The following is a 21505-nucleotide window of genomic DNA, read 5'->3' as shown; positions in this document are numbered from 1 at the left end:
AAACATTATATTTAATAAAACCAAAATTGAAAAAACACTTAAAACCCAGTCAATGATGATGTACTCTGCCTGTTTCACTGGTACAATTCCAATTGAAACAAACCAACCCCACTCTCTTGCTCCCTAATATATTCTGGCTCGCTAGGGAGACAGACTGACCACCCACTTCACCCCTTCTAAGATCTCCTCACAGGTAAATCGCTGCCACACATCAATCCCCGTATGGGGCCGGAAGCTATAACAATAAATATCACAAACTGCTTCCCATAGGATAATACTATTGATGTAAAATCATTACACTATATACCCCACAAGTGTAGCATAAAATCAAACAAATCACATGGTTGACCAATTACCTTTATCCAACGCGTTTTGTCATCACGACTTTATCAGGGTTGTAGTAACGTAACCTGGCATTACTTGATGTGTATTTAACCCTCCCTTTCACTTTCATTATTTACATGCATGTCTACAGACCGAAAAACCATAGCAAATAGCAAATAACCATTATATAGAATATATATATATATATATATATACATATACCGGTATTACAACTAGACGACAGAAATATACACTACTGTGCAAAAGTTTTAGGCAGTGGTGGCAAAAATGCTGCAAAATAGGAATGCTTTTAAAAATAGAAGTGCTAATAGTTTTTTTTTATCAATTAACAAAATGCAAGGTGAATGAACAGAGAAGTAATGAAAATCAAATCAATATTTGGTGTGACAACACTTCGCCTTCAAAACAGCATCAATTCTTCTCTGTACACTTGCACAAAGTCATGGATTTTGTAGGATTATCGTCAGGTGTACGATAAACCAAAAAATTGTTAATGATCATCATTTTCATATGTAGGCATTTTCATGAAAGACAGTCATTAACTGTAACAGAAACAGCTGTGTAGGAGGCTTAAAACTGGGTGAGGATCAGCCAAACTCTGCTACAAAGGTGAGGTTGTGGAAGCTAGATTCATGTCACAGGTCCACCATGGCAAGACTGAGCACAGCAACAAGACACAAAGTAGTTATACTGCATCAGCAACATCTCTCCCAGGCGAAGATTTCAAAGCAAACTGGGGTTTCAAGATGTGCTCTTCCGTGTGCCGCCCGTTTTTGACAGATCCGTTGCCCTAGCAACGGCAGGTCGTGCCAAAGTTCACAGACTGGGACATGTGTCAAGTTCAAATAAAGTTCAATACCTTCTGTTTTCAAAACGGAAACACGGAAGCGAAACGGAAGCACAACGTCCGTTTAAAACAGAAACACGGAAGGGACGCTGAGTACACACAGAAACCACACGGATACCAAAACGGTTTCTGCTGAGGACGTACTGTGGGTGTGCAGCAGATCTGCATGAGGAGTAGCCCCTTTGTCGTTGAATGGGGTTTATCCTCTGCTTTTTCGTGCAGAATCCGCTACTTATGTGCACAGCTTATTTTCTTTCTGCGGTGGGGACAAAAATCGCAGAAATATTCCATATCATGTGAATGGGGTTGCAGAAACCCCATTTACATGCATGGGATGCGAATTGTCATCGGATTTGACTCAGTCTAACCCGACACGTGTGAACGAAGCCTAAATCTCTCTACTCTCCTGATAGTTTGCTACAATGTATCAGTGTAAGGCCTTATTCAGATGAACGTATTATACGTACGTGTGACAGCCTGTTTTTTTTAACGTCCGTGACACAGTTGCATGTTTTTCAATGGGACTGTTCTCATGGCGTTGTTTTAACGGACCGTGTAAAGGGCCCATTAAAAAATAGGACGTGTCCCATTTTCATCCGTTTTCACAGATCCCTCAATAGACTCAAGTCTATGAGTGATCCGTGAAAACGGGTCCTGCACGGGTGCAACTCGTCCGAGTTTGCTCTCGTTCGTGTGAATCTGGTCTAAGTAAAATGTTACCATTCCGTTTAACACACAATATTGTCTAGGCTGGATATATCTGGACCCCCATGGGTCTAATGAACAAAACTTTATTTACCATAGAACCCTATGGTGATCTGCATTTTGTAGGAAAGATCAGATTGGGTCCCCGCATCCTTTCCATGACCCTTGGCCCAACTTCCCTTGTCTACTTTGCTTACAATGCAATTCCTCTAGAAAGAGAAGAGTCCTGCACAGGTTCTCACCAGCAAAGGGGTCGAGATTAACCAGAGTTGGGCCCCTTTTCTCCAAGGGCCCCTTAGAAGCCGCATGGTCTGCCTAACCCTGGTTCTCTTTCACATATGCCACTTTAATATACATTGTAGATCTGTATTTTTTACCACTTACTAAAATACCTAACAGAAAACCCATTATATTATTTCCTTCTTCTTGCTTTTTGGGTATTTACATATTTTAAGTTTTTTCTTCAATAATATAACCTCTCTACCGACTCTTGTAACCATGTGCAAAGTGCACATTTCCATTAAAATGCAGAATAATATCCATCTTGGCCATGGACCCTCATCTGGAATAGTTTCGCTGAGAATATAATTCCTCTCTGCTCTGTCAGCCCTCACAAAGACTTATTTTACGCAAAACCTACATTTGAATTTTGGTGATTTATTCAAACTGAGTTTTCTGTGTACACTGCTGTAAATGAATACGAAAAATTGCTTTTTTGGCTTTAGTCTTCCTGAAAATCATTTTAACAGTTGCAGAGCTAAAGTGTTTTTGAAAGTACATCGAGATTTTATTTTTCCACATCACATCCATGTGCACGCGGATCCTGAAAGAAATCTGTTGTTCTTACACTTGTGTTAGAAGAAACTTTGTATCGACCATAAGAACTCCGCGCTTCAATAGTGAAAACTTTTATTGCAAATTTGATTTATATTATTGATTTATTTAGAAAGTAAAACCTCCTCTATTCTTTAAGGCCCGGATCACACACACCGTTTGTAGAAGGTTTTTTTTTCGGAACCAAAGCCAGAAGTGAATCTAAAAATTAGGAAAAGTATAAAGAAAAGACTGATACATCTTCTTTTTTCTGTCTAGTCCTGTGTTTGGCTAAAAAAAACGGTGCCAAAAACTGCACCAAAAACTGTGATCCAAGTCTAAAGGAGACACTCCAATCTTTTTAATAGACATATACCGACCGGACTCTAGGATCGCTGTCTAGCTGTGGAATAGGACCCGATTCTTTATTTCTAGTTCCTATAAGTATCAATTAGGGTATGTTCACACGGCCTATTTACGGACGTAATTCGGGCATTTTTGCCCCATATTACGTCCGAAAATAGCGCCTCAATATTGCTGACAAACATCTGCCCATTGAAAGCAATGGGCAGACGTTTGTCTGTTCACACGAGGCGTAATTTACGCGCCGCTGTCAAATGACGGCGCGTAAATAGACGCCCGCGTCAAAGAAGTGACCTGTCACTTCTTTGGGCGTAATTGGAGCCGTTATTCATTGACTCCAATGAATAGCAGCGCCAATTACGACCGTAATTGACGCGGCGTTCAAGCGCCTGCACATGCCGTTACGGCTGAAATTACGGGGATGTTTTCAGGCTGAAACATCCCCGTAATTTCAGCCGTTACGGACGCCCTCGTGTGAACATACCCTTATACAATTCATTATAGACACATACAGATCAAAAGGGACAAGAAAATCAAAGGCATATTCGAGGATAAAAACATAAAAAAGCTCAATAAAGCAAACCTACCTAAGATTATCTCCTTAGTTCTGTTGATTACACCATTTCTGTCTCCATGGGTAGGCTATGCTAGTCAAGACCGGCTTTTGGCGTGTGCAAACTGTGCCATCACACGGGGGTTAAAAGAGGCACCACAGATAGCTTGGCACCAGAGGCTCGTAACCAATAGTAATATTAATTGTATCGACAGTGTATAGTACTGGTATTAGATTACTTTATACATGGTCACTGTATCGGTATTATTTGAGCACTGCATTTTGTGGCCCTGTTACTTAGGCACTGCGTAGTACATTATTTTTGCAGTGTATGGTGGCAAAAGCACTGACTGTAAGGCCCTGTTCACACAGAGTATTTTGTAGGCAGAAAATTCTGCCTGTAAAAATTAGCTCAGGTTTTTTTCAGGTGGTTTTGCACCACAGGCGTTTTTTGGCGCATTTTTTTACTCAAATTTTGTCGCTTTTTTTGCCACGTTTTTTCTACCCCTTTCTTCACCAGGCAAAGGAAAAAAACACAAGCATTTTTTGGCCATTAAACGCGTACAAAAACGCCCGGCCTTTCGCTGCATTTTTTTTCCGTCTCCCATTAATTTCAATGGGGTTTTTGAGGCGGAAAATGCCTCAATATAGGACATGTCGCTTCTTTTTCCCGCCAGCGGTTTTTTCCACTCAATCAATGGGATGTAATTTCGGCAGCTTTTTGCAGCGTTTTTTGCTGCGGTTTCTGCTACAAAAAAACATGTAAAATAAACTCTGTGTGAACAGGGATTAAAGGATTGTAGTTTAGGCCACTGAATTATTTGGCCAACATATGGCACAGTTAATTAAACACTATATGGAATAGTTAATTGTACAGCCGTACACCACATGGGGGGGCACAACGAAAGATACCGCACAGTGCACCATTTAATGTAAGGCCGGCCTAAGGGTAAGTAATAGTAGCTGATAGAACTATGTGTGTCTGTTTCGTGCTCATAACTAGATAATTCCCACAGCTCTTTTCCTGGTATTTGGTCGTGGGCACATCCTTTTTCTCCAGCACCGTGCCGAACATTCTTGCCGTCCTTCTTCCTACACAGTCTTCTCCCTGCCTGTTTTATGACCTGCACTTAGCCCTCTTGCACACGACCGAGTGCCACCTGGCCCATTTTTCGCAGCAGCCGAGTGCCATAGTTTTCACTGACCTATTCACTTCAGTCGGCGAATCGGGTTGAAAAGTTCTTCCACACCAAACTCGCCCACCAACCAACCAACCAACCAACCATGTCTTTATGGACCTTGTGCACTGGGGCCAGTCATGCTGGAACAGAAAAAAGCCGAACCCCAAACTGTTCTCACAAAGTTGGAAGCTTCAATTCTACAAATGTCTTGTGTGCTGAAGAATTAAGATTTCCCTTCACTGGTACTAATGGGCCGACCCCTGAAAAACACCCCCATAATATTATCCCTCCACCACCAAACATAACAGTTTGGGGAACATGGCGCAGACTATATCTTCTCTACTTGCCCCCTGCTTAATTTTTACACAGGTTGACATTGGAAAAAGCAACATATAGCCATTATATAGAAGAGTGGTGGTCAACCAGCCATATTATGGGGGCCTCATATGCAGCCCTTAACCATATCAGAGGGCCACATATTATGTCCTAACTAGGTTGGGATAGGGTTTATCCGGTTCAGGACCGGGCTATTTTGAGGCTTCAGGATCAGACACCGTTTAGCCATTTTTAGCACTCAGTTAAACGGCTATAACATTTTTATTTGTTGGGCTAGCGACGTGATTTTTGCAATGTTTTTTCCGTAGACAATGCAGGTTTCTTTTTTTTATCTTTTTTATACACATCCTTTTTGCTATTTTGGAATTTTTAGGCTTAAAGTTTGAAAATAATAGTGAAAAAATAAGCTTTTTTTATGTTTTAGCTATTTTTTCTGGTAATAACATAGTTTTACCCTAAAATAGACCTTTTATTTGTGATCGTCATTGTCTACCGTAAGTTTTAATATGTAACATGTCTATATTAGGGTAATTGGCTCAGGGCTAGCGTTACGACAATGATTGGCGGGGTGGAACGTTTTTTTTTGGGGTGGGTATTTTATGTGTATTTATTATACATTTTTTTTGCACTTTACTTTTATTTTTTTATTACTATGGTCTGTCCCTCAAAGGTCAGAAAAGACCTTTCGGGGACTTTATATATATTTTTTCTTTCTTTTACACCATAAATTTCCACTGTAACTGGGGCTGCACAGCAGGGAAATCAGCCCTCTCATCAGCCCTAGTGACTATGGTCACTAATAGGGCTGTGCTGGGTCTAGTAAGACCCAACAGCAGTCTGCCACTAATGGCATCCCGGCGATCATGTGACCAGTCACATGATCACCGGGACCAATAGAGACAGCGGCGTGGCCGTTGCGTCTATTCCTATACACAGCGCTCAAAGAGATCGGAGAAGACAGAAACAGCGAAACCTGCTTCTATCTTCTCCTCAGGGTCCCCGGCAGTCACTGACAGCCAGAGACCCGACATTCAGATCGCTCGGGCAGCAAGTTAAAACCCGCGCCGTAAATAGTCTATGGCGCGGGTTTTAAGGACCCTGACCGCTGGCCGTAAATACACATCCAGCAGTCGGGAACTAGTTAAACAGCTAAATTTGTCAGATAACAGCACCTCTGTTCTCTATGATCAGACAAAGTGCTCAGTACACAGGGGCACTCCCGCCTGATCATTAAAGGGGTTGTTCAGGATTAAAAAAACACATCACTGCTTTCTTCCATAAACAGCGCCACACCTGTCCACAGGTTGTGTCTGGTATTGCAGCTCTGATCTGTTAACTTCAATGGAATTGAGTAAAACCCCTTTAGCTTGTGAAGGGAATGTATTTCTATGCAGCTAGATTGTCCTGTGGCCTAAGCGGGACAGCACACATACGAAGGTTGCATAAGGCTCTGGGCATTACTGATAAAAAGGCGACATAGAATTGTGTCTGAAATATTTAACTGGAACTGCCTCCTCTGACCTAAACCATGAACAAAAATCAATATCAGGACCTCTTTATAAAAACTGTTTGCCTTACAGATAATGGTAAGACCTCCCCAAACACACCTGCTCTTCCGCCGCCATTGGAGCCTGGTAACTGCAAACATTACAGGCCCCTGAGCCGGAGCGATCAGGAGATAAAGAGAGGTTGGTAGCTTACTACATGACGGAGGAGGCTTAAGAAAAGTCAAGGTGTGTTCAGATACCGGCTCCAAGAGAATAACACCATCCTTCTTAGTCAGCGCCATGTGTATCCTCTCTATTATATTTTAAGCTCCCCTCAGCTTTGCATATTTACCCAATCATCCCAGAACACAACGCCAAGGATGTGTATCAGCAGTTCACAGATAATCTATATTTTCCTTGTATTATCACACTTGAGGCGTGTGAAATAAATGCCCCAGTTGCACCTTCTATACTCAATTATTCGACATATTAAATTGTCGGTAGGCAAAATTATTTCATTTGACGCAGTCTATATTTATAATACGTCACAGGACTAGGTCTAGTAGTGTGCGCATAAATGGACCAATCAGGAATGGATGTGACGAGATTTAAGGTAATGATTTTATGGTATATCAACCTATATCATCAATCATAAAATAAAATCTCCAGGAATGTCCGGAGAGGAAAACGAAATATTGAAAAAGTTCAAATCTTTTTAAGGATTTACAAAAAAAGATTATTTGACACTTATATATCACACTTATGTCCTCATGAAAAGAAATAGCATGAACATATTCAGTATAACTACAATTGTAACAACCTGTACTGTAAATACAAAAAGTTATTTAGGTGTTAAAAACATTACAAAAACAATGTTGTGATTTTTGTTTTTCTACCGGTTTTTACATTTCTAATTATATCAGTGGTCTAGGAATGTCTACGTATGTACGTCAAAAAATGAAGGGAAACACAAAATAGACTAAAAGACGACAAGGGGTAAAGATGGAAACATTTCCATCCATAAAAGAGCTATCAGGGGATACAAAAGGAAAAACATCTCAATATATCTGTTTACACTCCTGCATGATGAGGGACAACACGTTACATGAGTGCGCCAGTCACAGCCCGATGTAGTAACACCGCTATGGTTGACAAATCACAACAGAGGAACGTGATTGGCCAGCCTGCTCACCAGACTGTTGCAGGAGTGTAAAAAGTTGTGGCTGTGGACCTAAACAGCGGGAACGATAAAGAATGAAATAAGTATCTTAAAAATGTTAGATTTCGATTTTTAGCATTTTGGGCAATTAACTTTTTTTTGCCCCATGCACACGATTGTAAAAAAAAACCACACAATTGCGGACCGCAATACAGTCCGCAATTACAGACCCGTCCGGTTCTATTAGCTGCGGACATTTTTCAGTATCGCTATGGAAGGGTGTCTGTGCCATAGAACTGTAGAAATATGGAGCATGTCCTATTTTTCGTTTTTTTGCGGGCCGTGCTCACATACTTTGTACGCGAGCACGGCACAAAAATGCGGCCCGCGGGTGTCGGTGGCCGGCCGTGCCCGCAATCACGGGGCGTGGTTACGGGCACAGCCGTGTGCCTAAGGACTAAGACAAACGTTTTCTGGAGAAATGTATGCACCAGCCAGCTGCTTCCCTTAGTGAGAAAGAGTTTGAAAAATATGCAAGCAGCCTTAGGACTAAGAAAGGGCAATATTAGTTTTGTTTTAAAAAGATTGATTTATCAGAGACAACCCATTTCAAAATGCGGCCACCGGGATGATGGGCTCATTGCCCCTTGTCCCGCGCCCGGCAAAGAGCTGATTTTGCTGGCGGTAGCCATGGCAAGCCAGGAATTTGTAGTATTACATGGTGGCTATTCAGGTAATACAAGGATGAGTCCACCAGAACAGAAGCCGCTCATACAGAGTAGCTGTCCGTTTCGGCTCATAGAGAGGGATCCCGAGTGGGCACGACCTCTATGCTGTCCATATGCCCTAATAGGGTATATGGATAGGGGTTGTGTTCAGAAAACAAACCCTTTAAGCCCTCGCAAACCCAATTTAATGAACTATATTTTTGTAAGTTGAGAACTTTTTGAACTTTGACAATTTCCTTGCTGCTGGATGATGATGTCTACTGTCGTTCCATATTTAGTACTATGCCTTAGGTGTCAGCAGTACAGTCCTATAGGTTCCTTTGAGCTGCAGTGGTGTAATATTCCGCTTGCTCCTCTGGTATTGACTGATTTGGACCACACTTCTGTATGATGTCTACCTGCTTTCACGTCTGCCCATGTTTTGAAGACTAAACTCTGCCAGCCCTGACCTAAATTTTTGTTATGACCTGACCAAACACTTCCTGCCCTGCTCAACCACAACTATGCCCATTGATTTGGTCCATTGCTGTTAGGGATCTGCCAGGTACTACGTCTAGATATACTCCTGGGATTAATCAATCCACACCTGAGGCCAGACCTGTTCGACTGACACCATCTCCCACCAACCAGGGTGGCAGGCTCAGGAGTGGGAGAGCCTATCGCGGCCTGATCAGTTGGAGTTAGCTCCGCCCCCTGTCCTTTATTACCTGCCGTGTTCTCTTCCTCAGTGCTTGTAATTCTTCTGGATTCCTGGCCTCACTGCTGCTTGCTCCAGCCTGCTTCTGCCGTGCTTCTGCCTTGCTGCAGTTCTGCTTAACCTGCTTTGCTTTGCCCCTGGCTTGCTTCCTTCTCCGTGCTCACTTTGGTATACTCCACTTCATCCTGGTCCTGACTACTCATTCACCGCTCCGTTTCCTCGCGGCGTTCCGTGGCTACTGCCCCTTCCCTTGCGTGTTCCCTGTTTGTTCTCCCGTGCACTTAGACAGCGTAGGAACCGCCGCCCAGTTGTACCCCGTCGCCTAGGGCGGGTCGTTGCAAGTAGGCACGGACAGGGCGGTGGGTAGATTAGGGCTCACTTTCCCTTCACCTCCTTCCTGCCATTACATAATTACAAGCCCCTACCTAGTCTACCATTTCTCCTACGCTGACGCTATCATGGACCCCCTTGAGACCCTGACCCAGCAGATGCAGGTCCTCTCCCTACAGGTCCAGGCCCTGGCCCAGAGGGTCAACCAGGGTGACGCTGCCTTAGTAGTACCCCTCACCTCACCTCTAGAACCCGACCTCAAGTTACCTGACCGGTTCTCAGGGGACCGTAAGACGTTTCTCTCCTTCCGGGAGAGTTGCAGACTGTATTTCCACCTAAAACCCCACTCCTCAGGTTCCGAGAACCAGCAGATGGGTATCATCATATCCCGACTCCAGGAAGGGCCCCAAGAGTGGGCCTTCTCCTTGGCTCCTGACGCCCCCGAACTTTCCTCTGTTGATCGTTTTTTCTCTGCCCTCGGACTCATTTACGACGAGACTGACAGGACTGCTTTAGCCGAGAGTCAGCTGGTGACCTTACGTCAGGGTAGGAGACCGGTTGAGGAATACTGTTCTGATTTTAGAAAGTGGTGCGTAGCTTCTCGGTGGAACGATCCGGCCCTAAGGTGCCAGTTTAGGTTAGGATTATCTGACGCCCTGAAGGATCTGCTGGTTAGCTACCCCTCTTCTGACTCCCTTGAACAGGTTATGGCCCTAGCAGTACGACTTGACCGACGTCTCAGGGAACGTCAGCTTGAACGCTTCAATGTGCTCCCCTCTGACTTTTCTGCGATCCCCCCCGAGGTCCCATCTCCTCTTCCCTCCACGGAGGACTCGGAGGTACCTATGCAAGTCGGGGCCTCCATGTCCCCTCGACAACGTAGGGAGTTTTGCAGAATGAATGGTCTCTGCTTCTACTGTGGGGACGACAAGCATCTACTGAACACCTGTCCCAGGCGCAAGAATAAGAAGCCGGAAAACTTCCGCGACTAAGTTATCATCGGGGAGGTCACTTGGGCGCACAGGTATTTCCCGTTAATGTGAAACGCAATCAAATTTTGCTTCCCTTTCAGGTCTTGTTTGCTGGCCGGTCTGCCACGGGCAGTGCTTTCGTGGATTCTGGCTCATCTGCTAATATCATGTCTGTGGAATTTGCTATGTCTCTAAAGATGCCTTTTATTGATTTACCTTATCCTATCCCTGTAGTAGGTATCGACTCAACTCCCCTTGCTAATGGTTATTTTACTCAGCATACTCCTGTTTTTGAACTCCTGGTTGGCTCCATGCATTTGGAGCAGTGCTCTGTACTGGTGATGCAGGGATTATCGTCTGATCTGGTATTAGGTCTTCCCTGGTTGCAGTTGCATAATCCCACGTTTGATTGGAATACTGGGGATCTCACCAAATGGGGTAGTGAATGTCTTATGTCATGTCTTTCTGTTAACTCTATTTCTCCCCGGGAGGAGGTAAACACGCTTCCTGAGTTTGTTCAGGACTTCGCCGATGTGTTTTCTAAGGAGGCCTCCGAGGTGTTGCCCCCCCATAGAGATTACGATTGCGCCATCGATTTGGTGCCTGGTGCCAAGCTTCCTAAGGGTAGGATATTTAATCTTTCATGTCCTGAACGTGAAGCTATGAGGGTGTATATCCAAGAATGCCTGGCCAAGGGTTTCATTCGCCCCTCGACTTCTCCTGTAGGTGCTGGCTTCTTCTTCGTGGGGAAGAAGGATGGTGGTCTTAGGCCGTGCATTGATTATCGTAACCTGAATAAGGTCACCGTAAGGAACCAGTACCCACTTCCTTTGATTCCGGATCTTTTTAATCAGGTTCAGGGAGCCCAATGGTTTTCTAAGTTCGATCTACCGGGGGCATATAACCTTATCCGCATCAAAGAGGGGGATGAGTGGAAAACTGCGTTCAACACACCCGAGGGTCATTTCGAATACCTGGTCATGCCCTTTGGGTTGTGTAATGCCCCTGCTGTCTTCCAGAATTTTATTAATGAAATCCTGAGAGATTACCTGGGTAATTTTCTTGTTGTGTACCTTGATGACATACTGGTGTTTTCCAAGGACTGGTCCTCCCACGTGGAGCATGTCAGGAAGGTGCTCCAGGTCCTTCGGGAGAATAATCTGTTTGCTAAGACTGAAAAATGTGTCTTTGGGGTACAGGAGATACAATTTTTAGGGCAAATCCTCACTCCTCATGAATTCCGCATGGACCCTGCCAAGGTTCAGGCTGTGGCGGAATGGGTCCAACCTGCCTCCCTTAAGGCGTTACAGTGTTTTTTAGGGTTCGCCAACTATTACAGGAGATTTATTGCCAACTTCTCGGTCGTCGCTAAGCCTCTTACGGACCTTACTCGCAAGGGTGCTGATGTCCTCCATTGGCCCCCTGAGGCCGTCCAGGCCTTTGAGACCCTCAAGAAGTGCTTTATCTCGGCCCCCGTGCTGATTCAGCCCAACCAAGAGGAGCCATTTATTGTGGAGGTTGACGCATCCGAGGTGGGAGTGGGGGCCGTCTTGTCCCAGGGTACCAGCTCCCTCGCCCATCTCCGCCCCTGTGCTTACTTCTCTAGGAAGTTTTCGCCCACGGAGAGTAACTATGATATTGGCAACCGCGAACTTCTAGCCATTAAATGGGCTTTTGAAGAGTGGCGGCACTTCCTGGAGGGGGCCAGACACCAGGTAACGGTCCTTACGGATCACAAGAATCTGGTTTTCCTACAATCGGCCCGGAGGCTTAATCCTAGACAAGCTCGGTGGGCACTATTCTTTACCAGATTTAATTTCTTGGTTACCTATAGGGCAGGGTCCAAGAATATTAAGGCTGATGCTCTGTCACGTAGTTTCATGGCCAATCCTCCTTCCGAGAAGGATCCTGCTTGTATTTTACCCCCTGGTATAATCGTTTCTGCCACGGATTCTGATTTAGCTTCTGATATCGCGGCTGATCAGGGTGCAGCTCCCGGGAACGTCCCTGGGGACAAACTGTTTGTTCCCCTGCAATACCGGCTAAGGGTACTCAGGGAAAACCATGACTCCGCTCTATCTGGTCATCCTGGCATCTTGGGCAACAAACACCTCATTACCAGAAACTATTGGTGGCCTGGGTTGCCTAAAGACGTTAGGGCTTACGTCGCCGCTTGTGAGGTTTGCGCTAGGTCCAAAACCCCTAGGTCCCGACCTGCGGGCCTACTACGTTCCTTGCCCATTCCCCAGAGACCTTGGACCCATATCTCCATGGATTTTATCACCGATTTGCCTCCATCTCAGGGCAAGTCGGTGGTGTGGGTGGTAGTAGACCGCTTCAGCAAGATGTGCCACTTTTTGCCCCTTAAGAAGCTACCTAATGCCAAGACGTTAGCTTCTTTGTTTGTGAAACACATCCTGCGTCTCCATGGGGCCCCAGTCAATATAGTTTCTGACAGAGGGGTACAATTTGTTTCCTTATTTTGGAGAGCTTTTTGTAAAAAGTTGGAGATTGATCTGTCCTTCTCCTCCGCCTTCCATCCCAAAACTAATGGCCAAACGGAAAGGACTAACCAATCCCTGGAACAATATTTAAGGTGTTTCATCTCTGACTGTCAATTCGATTGGGTCTCATTCCTTCCCCTTGCTGAATTTTCCCTGAATAACCGGGTCAGTAACTCGTCAGGGGTCTCCCCGTTTTTCTGTAATTTCGGGTTTAACCCAAGGTTCTCCTCCGTTTCCCCTGGTTGTTCCAATAATCCTGAGGTAGAGGATGTTCATCGGGAACTGTGCACAGTCTGGGCCCAGGTTCAGAAGAACCTAGAGGCGTCCCAGAGCGCACAAAAGATTCAGGCGGATAGTAGACGTTCTGCTAACCCCCGGTTTGTCGTCGGGGATTTGGTCTGGTTGTCGTCCAGGAACTTGCGCCTTAAGGTCCCGTCCAGGAAGTTTGCTCCCCGATTTATTGGACCTTATAAGATCATTGAAGTCCTCAACCCTGTATCCTTCCGTCTGGAGCTGCCCCCATCCTTTCGCATACATGACGTCTTCCATGCCTCCCTCCTTAAACGCTGCTCCCCGTCCTGGTCCCCCTCGAGGAAACCTCCTGTTCCCGTTCTCACCCCTGAGGGGGTGGAATTCGAGGTGGCCAAGATTATGGACAGTAGGATGGTCCAGGGCTCCCTCCAGTACCTGGTCCATTGGAGAGGATACGGGCCGGAGGAGAGGACTTGGGTACCTGCCCGTGATGTTCACGCTGGGGTATTGATCAGGAGGTTCCACCTTCTCTTCCCTACTAAACCGGGTCCTTTTAGTAAGGGTCCGGTGGCCCCTCATAAAAGGGGGAGTACTGTTAGGGATCTGCCAGGTACTACGTCTAGGTATACTCCTGGGATTAATCAATCCACACCTGAGGCCAGACCTGTTCGACTGACACCATCTCCCACCAACCAGGGTGGCAGGCTCAGGAGTGGGATAGCCTATCGCGGCCTGGTCAGTCGGAGTTAGCTCCGCCCCCTGTCCTTTATTACCTGCCGTGTTCTCTTCCTCAGTGCTTGTAATTCTTCTGTATTCCTGGCCTCACTGCTGCTTGCTCCAGCCTGCTTCTGCCGTGCTTCTGCCTTGCTGCAGTTCCGCTTAACCTGCTTTGCTTTGCCCCTGGCTTGCTTCCTTCTCCGTGCTCACTTTGGTATACTCCACTTCATCCTGGTCCTGACTACTCATTCACCGCTCCGTTTCCTCGCGGCGTTCCGTGGCTACTGCCCCTTCCCTTGCGTGTTCCCTGTTTGTTCTCCCGTGCACTTAGACAGCGTAGGGACCGCCGCCCAGTTGTACCCCGTCGCCTAGGGCGGGTCGTTGCAAGTAGGCAGGGACAGGGCGGTGGGTAGATTAGGGCTCACTTTCCCTTCACCTCCTTCCTGCCATTACAATTGCTTCAAACCTTTGCTGTTGCCTACTTGGGCTTACCTGGAGGTGAGAGTGGGGAACCTTGGCATCTAACTGGGAAATTTCTTAACTTCTTTGAAAAGTTAAAGGGGCTGTATGAGATTACAAAACAGTACTACCCTTGTTTATGGGCTTTGCCTGGTTTGCAACTGAGGCCCATTCAATTTATTAAAGGGACACTCCAACCAAAACAAAGCTTTCCCATGTGTACCATTCTGGTATTCCATGTGTCAGTCTCTCACCGGTTATTTATCTCTATATATATCAGACTGGGATGGTTTCTTAGCAGCAGTGTGAATCCGGCTCAGTGACTACTTCCTCTACTGGAGTCTATGGAGATCTATGTGTCACCCATCACCGGCTTCAGCAGTTCCTGTGTCACACTAGTATTACACAGGGGGGACAGAAACTTCTATCATCAGCCACCACTGATATTTATACAGGTTCCTGTCACACAGGTGTAGAAAAATATAGTGCAGCCTCCCTGTCTGTATACTTATGGTTTCTCAGCTTATTTAGGAGAATATAGAGTGAATGATAATCACAGTGTCCCCCAGCATGCAGAAATGGTATGGTCTTTAGCTGGTCATGTGATAGCAAAGCAGAGAGGAAGAGAAAGCTGGGGAAATCTAAGTATCAAGATGGAGACTTTTTTAAAGCACAGACAAGGCAGCGGTTCAAAAAGTAAGTCCAGTATACATAAAAGAAGTGTAGAGTGTGGTATATAGTCAGGTGAGGGGTACAGACATGGAAAGTTGTGTTACCACTGGAGAACTTTTTTTTAACAATAATAATAATCTTTAGTTATAATATTCTGCAGAACATAACAAGTCAGAGGAATGTACAAACAAAATCAGACATTACTCACTCGTCTTCTGGCGGCTGTTGTGGTTACTTGTGGATCGCAAAGCCACCACATTCACTTTCATTACCTACGAGCAGGCAGTACTATACAGCGATCTTTGACTGTGCGACCTGTGTCGTGGCCAAAGTTGCTGTGTAGCCCTAGTCATACTGTAATATGATACACAGCCCGCAAGAGTTTCTAATCTAGTTAACTATTTTAAGGGTCAGTTCACACATTGCGTAAATACTGCGTTTTTTTCCGCAACAGAATGTGTTAAAAACAAATCTCATCCACATGCTCCGTAAATACTGAGCGGAATACAACCTGTTCCACTCTCACATAGGGAAGGCAGTAAGAGGTCCTGGGACAACAAGTTGGAGAAGGTTGGAAGGGGCACGCATTACTGGCATTACTTTATACAAATTATAACAAGTTGTTACAAGTGTTTTTTTTGTATTATGGGGCTATGAGATTTCACCCCTGGACACATTCATCTGAAAACACTCCACCACACACAAACATAGCAAAATCTAGTAGCTGTGTCCAGATTATGACATAACACGCTTTGCTAGAAGAGCTTTTTTATTTTCAGATTTCATAAAATATCACTGAGCACGCGCTCGCACATCTGGACGCAATGCTCATTTATCATTGTTGTGTTGTTTAGTTACACAGAAATACAAGTTATTTTCTAGTTAATCTCTCCTCATGAAATTTTTTCCATCATATTTTTGGATAGAACAAAACAATAAATAATAAAATATAACCTCCCCTTACGTCATCCCCATCCTCGCGGCCACGGACTTTATTAGTTGAGACATTAATCAGGCTTTCCAATGAATTCAACCTCAAATAGTGACATACTATATTTTAAAGGGCAATCTTGTTTAATAAATGATTGCGGCTCGGTATGACGACAGCTTTTATAGTCTTCTTACAGGGATTCGTTTGTATGGACGCTATTAAAACCCTGCAGACCATCAGATCATAGCGCCAGCGTTGCTTATAGAGCATCAATTGTGGAGTTCGGTTTTTTTTTGTATTGCCTTTGCAAACTCTTTGTTTTGTTTTTTTACCTTTTGGTTTAAAGCCAAGACAATTTTTGTTATGAGAATGGCAAGGTAAAGTATTACTGTAGCGGCCTCCGCTCCCCGCCGCCAGCTCTCTATACTTCTTGTCTTCTGCGCCGTCTGTTCTAAAAGGGTGCGCGCGCCAATTTTTAAATCCATCACCTGACTCTAAATAAAAGCCCTGCCTGCTCTGGTACTCATTGGCAGAGCAATTTGGTTCCCTTGTGTTCCAAGTATCCCTTCTGTCTAGTTTGAATTCTTGTGTACCGACATTGCGTGTATTTGACCATCCGTGCCTGCCACCTGCCCTCACCTTTAGCTACGTTTACCGTGACAAAGCTTTGCCGTCTGCCCTGTCCTATTGCTACGTTTACCGTAATGAACTACCGTAGTCTTCCCTGACCTTTTGCTCTCCAGACTACTCTGCTTGTATTAGCATCAGCCGTCACCGAGGGAGACTACTCTGGAGGTAGTGCCCTGGTGTTCCCCCGCAGTGAAGTCCACATACCTGTACAGGGTTACTGGGTGCAGACCGGGGGCTCCCTTAGTCTCCGCTCCTTGTAGTAGCCCCAAGTCAAATTCCTTGCATATATGGAGGGCAAAATGGTGGGCCAGGGGTTAACAAAATGGCAAATTAAGAAGGCAAAATAAAATTGTTATGCTACACTAAGGGGTAACATCAGTTATAAAATGGAAAACACATTACATTATGTAAAGAATGGTAAGATAACTATTCAAGAGGTCCTAGCTCCATCAGTCCAGCCAGATACAGGGATTAAGAATCTCAGACATCCAGGGAGGGATCCAGATGAGGCCAGGAGCTTGCTGAATAGCGGGTTGAGAGCAGACCGAAGCTAGATAATATGCCTTGGCAAATCTGGAAAAAAAGATATCACTGTAACTGGAATTATTTTTGTAAAAGCAACTTATGATGTCTCTGAGTGATGTAGAGTCGACGTTTAGGGGTCTATGGATAAGAAACGCGTCATCAATGAGGATAGTGGAGAAGGTTGGTCGATGTAAGATGTGGGCATACAATTGCGCAAGTACTCCAGACAGCAATTGAGTCTAAGGGGAGTCAAGTAAACCCCTTCCAATGTTGTTCTTTCTCATCCAAGCTTCTAGATTATTCATGTTGTGCTTCCGCCAATGCAGCAACTGAAACTGGAAGTCGATATTTGTGCATAGTAAATGCAGATCTTGAGCAGGTGTCAGCATCAGAGGCCATCCTATTCTGTAGGATGGACACCTCAGAACATATAGTGGTAAGTTCCAAGCACTAGGCTGATTCAAGTCGTTGGGTCATTGCTTCTTGGTCTACCTTGAAGGTAAGGAGGGATTTTTGAAGAAATCCGTTATCTTCTATCCGGTCGGCAAAATTAGAAGTAGGAGAAAGTTGGGAAAAAGTTGGGATGGTCACCAAGGCATGGATACAGTGGAGAAAGATAGTGTAATGTCTTTACCCCTTGAGTACTCATAAGGAAAAAGGTCTGGGAGACTCATCATCCATGCTTTGGGGTACAGTCACAAAACGACTTGTGAAGTATAGTCCCTGCGATTTTTGGCGTAAAAAGCACTTTTATAATATCCAGGAGCTTTTTCGTGATGACGTTTACCCAACTGGATGTCCCTTTCTTGGATTGACACTGCCCTGGTGAGCAGCTAATTGCTATGGATCCAACTACTCTAGCAACAGGTAATCAGGGGAAGTTGAATGCTGCCACTGTAACAGAACTGTCGCATTATAAGGGTGCCCATTCAAATGAGCAACGTCTCTCTGCTTTGGCTCATAGCGGAGGACCTTCTCCATGACGTCTATGTCCTAATAAGACATTTGGACAGGGGTTGTCCTAATAGGACATAGAGAAGGTTTGCCTTAATGCAGTGGGCCCTTCCCTCTCTATGACATCAATATGTCCTAACAGGGCCTTTAGACAGTTGTTGTGCTAGTAGGGTATATGATCAAAGCTTCATCATAATGGGACAACCTTTGAAAGCCTAACTTCACTCAAGTAACTGCACATATCTAGTATAATAATAGTATTATTGTAATGCCCGCGGCCACGGACCACCGGTATCCCCTTCTTACCGGAAGCCACGACCGCAGGACTATGCCTCTCCGTCGTGTGCTCTGACCTCTGCCTCCTCTCCCTGTCTGTCCCATAGTCCCCAGCCTTCCCTGGCCCTTATACGTGACCCTGCCCCTTTCTCCAGTGCCTGAGCAATGTTATTTCTAACCCAGAGTTAGTATGCAAAGGTTTCGTATCCTGTTCCCTGTAACCTGTGTCCGTGCCCATTCCTGTATCCTGAGTCCAGTGTCCGTGACGAGTCCAGTGTCCGTGACAAGCCAGCTTCCGATAATCCCGCACAAGCCTCCTTCCAGCTACCCAGCACCAGCCTGCTTCCAGTAATCCGGCACAAGCCTGCCATCATGGTACCATCTACCGGTCGACTGCACCATGGATTCCGTCAAAACAACAGAACCCTGTCACAACGGTGACAAACGGAAGCCATTAGCAAAGTTTCCGTCGCCATTGAGAGCAATGGTGATGCAAATGGAAGCTAAGGTTTCCGATTGCTCTTCTATTGAGGGGCTAACCCGATGGAAAGCTCAGACGGAACCCCTCAACGGAGAGGGCAACGCTGATGTGAACAGGCCCTTAGTGTATTAAGTTCAGGTCACCTGCCAACCTCCTGGTCAGCTTTAGACCTGCTATATAATATACTGCCTCTCCATGCTATAGTCACCCTATGTTTTACCCTATACACAGGCTGGGCACTGGTATACAAGTAACAAAGCAGAAGCAACCATTCACTTATTTGTAATATTCTTTAAGAACTTTAAGATGTGGGGAGAGGACGAAACAGGCGATTACATCTCAGTCAGAGCACAAATAAACAGCGTTCTCCTGCACGTTAGGAAAACAGACGCAGAGATTCATAGTTTCACACATGCGGAATCCAATAAACTGCAGCTTGTTTTTAATAAATAAATAAATAATGGCTTAGTTCGCTCCTTGACCTACGGCCTCTTTGATAATGTTTGTTTTATTAACAAGCAGAAGTAATGAGAATTTTATTGACAGGTATGGCTGCCAAAAGCAGAAACGAAAAAGTGGAAGCCGCCAAGTTAATCATAGAGCACAGTGCGGACGGAGCTGCAAATAAGTCCTGTCTGCTATGTTGTATATAAGATACATTATACCTTCCAATGCAATAAGGGGGACACGTTTTTAGGATGCTGCACCAGCCAGAGATGCCTCTAGTTTGTAGAGGGGAGAACTAGAACTAGATCCTTCTGAAATGCACGGCTTACAGAGTACCACATTTAGGGAATATGCAGACGAGGCGAATTAGCTGCGGATTTTCCGCAGCGGATTTCATTGCAGGAAATCCGCAGCGTATTACAGGAGCAGCAAAGTGGATGAGATTTAAACTCTTTAAATCTCATCCACATGCTGCAGAAAAAAATCAGCTGAGAAAACGTTCAAAAAATGTACCCGCAGTTTTTTAATCCGCAACATGTAAATTCATGCTAAGGAACCGTTGCACTTTTGTTGCAGTTCTTACCGTTGAATTCACTGGGGAGGTAAAAGCCACAACAAGTAGCAAATGTAGCAGTTTTTGCTGCGGAAAAAGAACGCAAATCTGAAAAAAATAAAAATGTGATAAAAAAACTCCATCCATACTTCCTTGGCGTTGCCATAGTGACGGCTCCCCGTTCCCCTGGCTGTAATTCGTGCTGCAGGCTTCCTGGTTTGACATTTCATCCCATGTTACCGCTGCTGCTCTAGTGGTCACATGGGCTACAGCGTCATCACAGGAAGATGAGCAGCACGGAGGCCGGAGATGAGGAGAATGAACATGGTCGCTATGGCAACGCCACTGAAGGTAAGTATTAACTTTTTTTTTTTCTACTCTGCTTTCCGCAGCTGAGATTACGCCCGAAAATCTGCACCACAATTTGGAGCTCTCTTTTGGCCAGAAATTCCCTGAGGGCTCTATGTTAGATACGCTGTGGTTTTTTCCGCAGCATATCCGACCTGTGTGCACCTACCTTTATTGTTCCCAGCATTTTGCGCTTCCTTAGGATACGGACCGCCACTGATCAGCAGAATGAAAGAGCAATGATACTCACTGGAGTGCCACGGCCTCTCCACCCAGTACCCAGCCCAGCGAGATCTATATGTGCCTAATTAAAAGTTCAATACAGTATGGTGCCCAAATACAAATAATGACGCCCCCACTACACACCGCTAAAATAATATACTGTACATTGACTAAGTAGCAGTGCCACACAATGCCTACGTACCATCAAACTGCTTAAATAGTGCCATAAAGTGCTATAGAAAGTGATCTAATAATTGTGCAGTCACACATGGCAGATTTTGTTGCAGAAACATTTGCGACTGAAAATCTGTTCCATTCATCTGAATGGAAGTTGCAGAAATCCATGAAACTGCTGCAGACACAACCACATTCAGATATATGGAACCAATCTTCAGTCGCAGAAATTTCGCCGACAAAATCTGCCGCGTGTGAATCCACCCTAACACTGCTATACAAAATATAAATAATACTGCTATGCAATTAATATTGAAGCGTACCTAACCTTTCAGGTGACTTTTCAAAATAAGTGGTCAAACATGTGTACATGATAGATAACACTATTTCTGTCCATTGTATGACTCGTATCTTGCAGTTTTCCCCCTCTTCAGGCTCTAACTCTAGGTTTTCCCCCAGCTAGTGGTAGAAGCCTAACTGGTATCATGTCCCCCATACATTGCACACATAGAGAACAGAACATCCTGCTCCCCAATCTGCAGCACACCCTCAGAAACAGCAACAACCTGGAGGACATCATACAGCAGTAATGAGTAGTGTAGCTGTGTATCTAGCACTGGGGTAAGATATATCGCTTACTAAAAACTGCAGCAGCATAGCAGACATCATACAGCAGTAATGAGCAGTGTAGCTGTGTATCTAGCACTGGGGTAAGATATATCGCTTACTAAAAACTGCAGCAGCATAGCAGACATCATACAGCAGTAATGAGCAGTGTAGCTGTGAATCTAGCACTGGGGTAAGATATATCACTGAGGGTATGTTCACACGCACTGTTTTCAGAC

The sequence above is a fragment of the Rhinoderma darwinii genome, chromosome 2 (genome assembly GCF_050947455.1).
Source record: "Rhinoderma darwinii isolate aRhiDar2 chromosome 2, aRhiDar2.hap1, whole genome shotgun sequence".
Classification (NCBI taxonomy): Eukaryota; Metazoa; Chordata; class Amphibia; order Anura; family Rhinodermatidae; genus Rhinoderma; species Rhinoderma darwinii.
The sequence above is the reverse complement of the archived record's forward strand: the minus strand, read 5'-3'. Positions refer to the sequence as shown.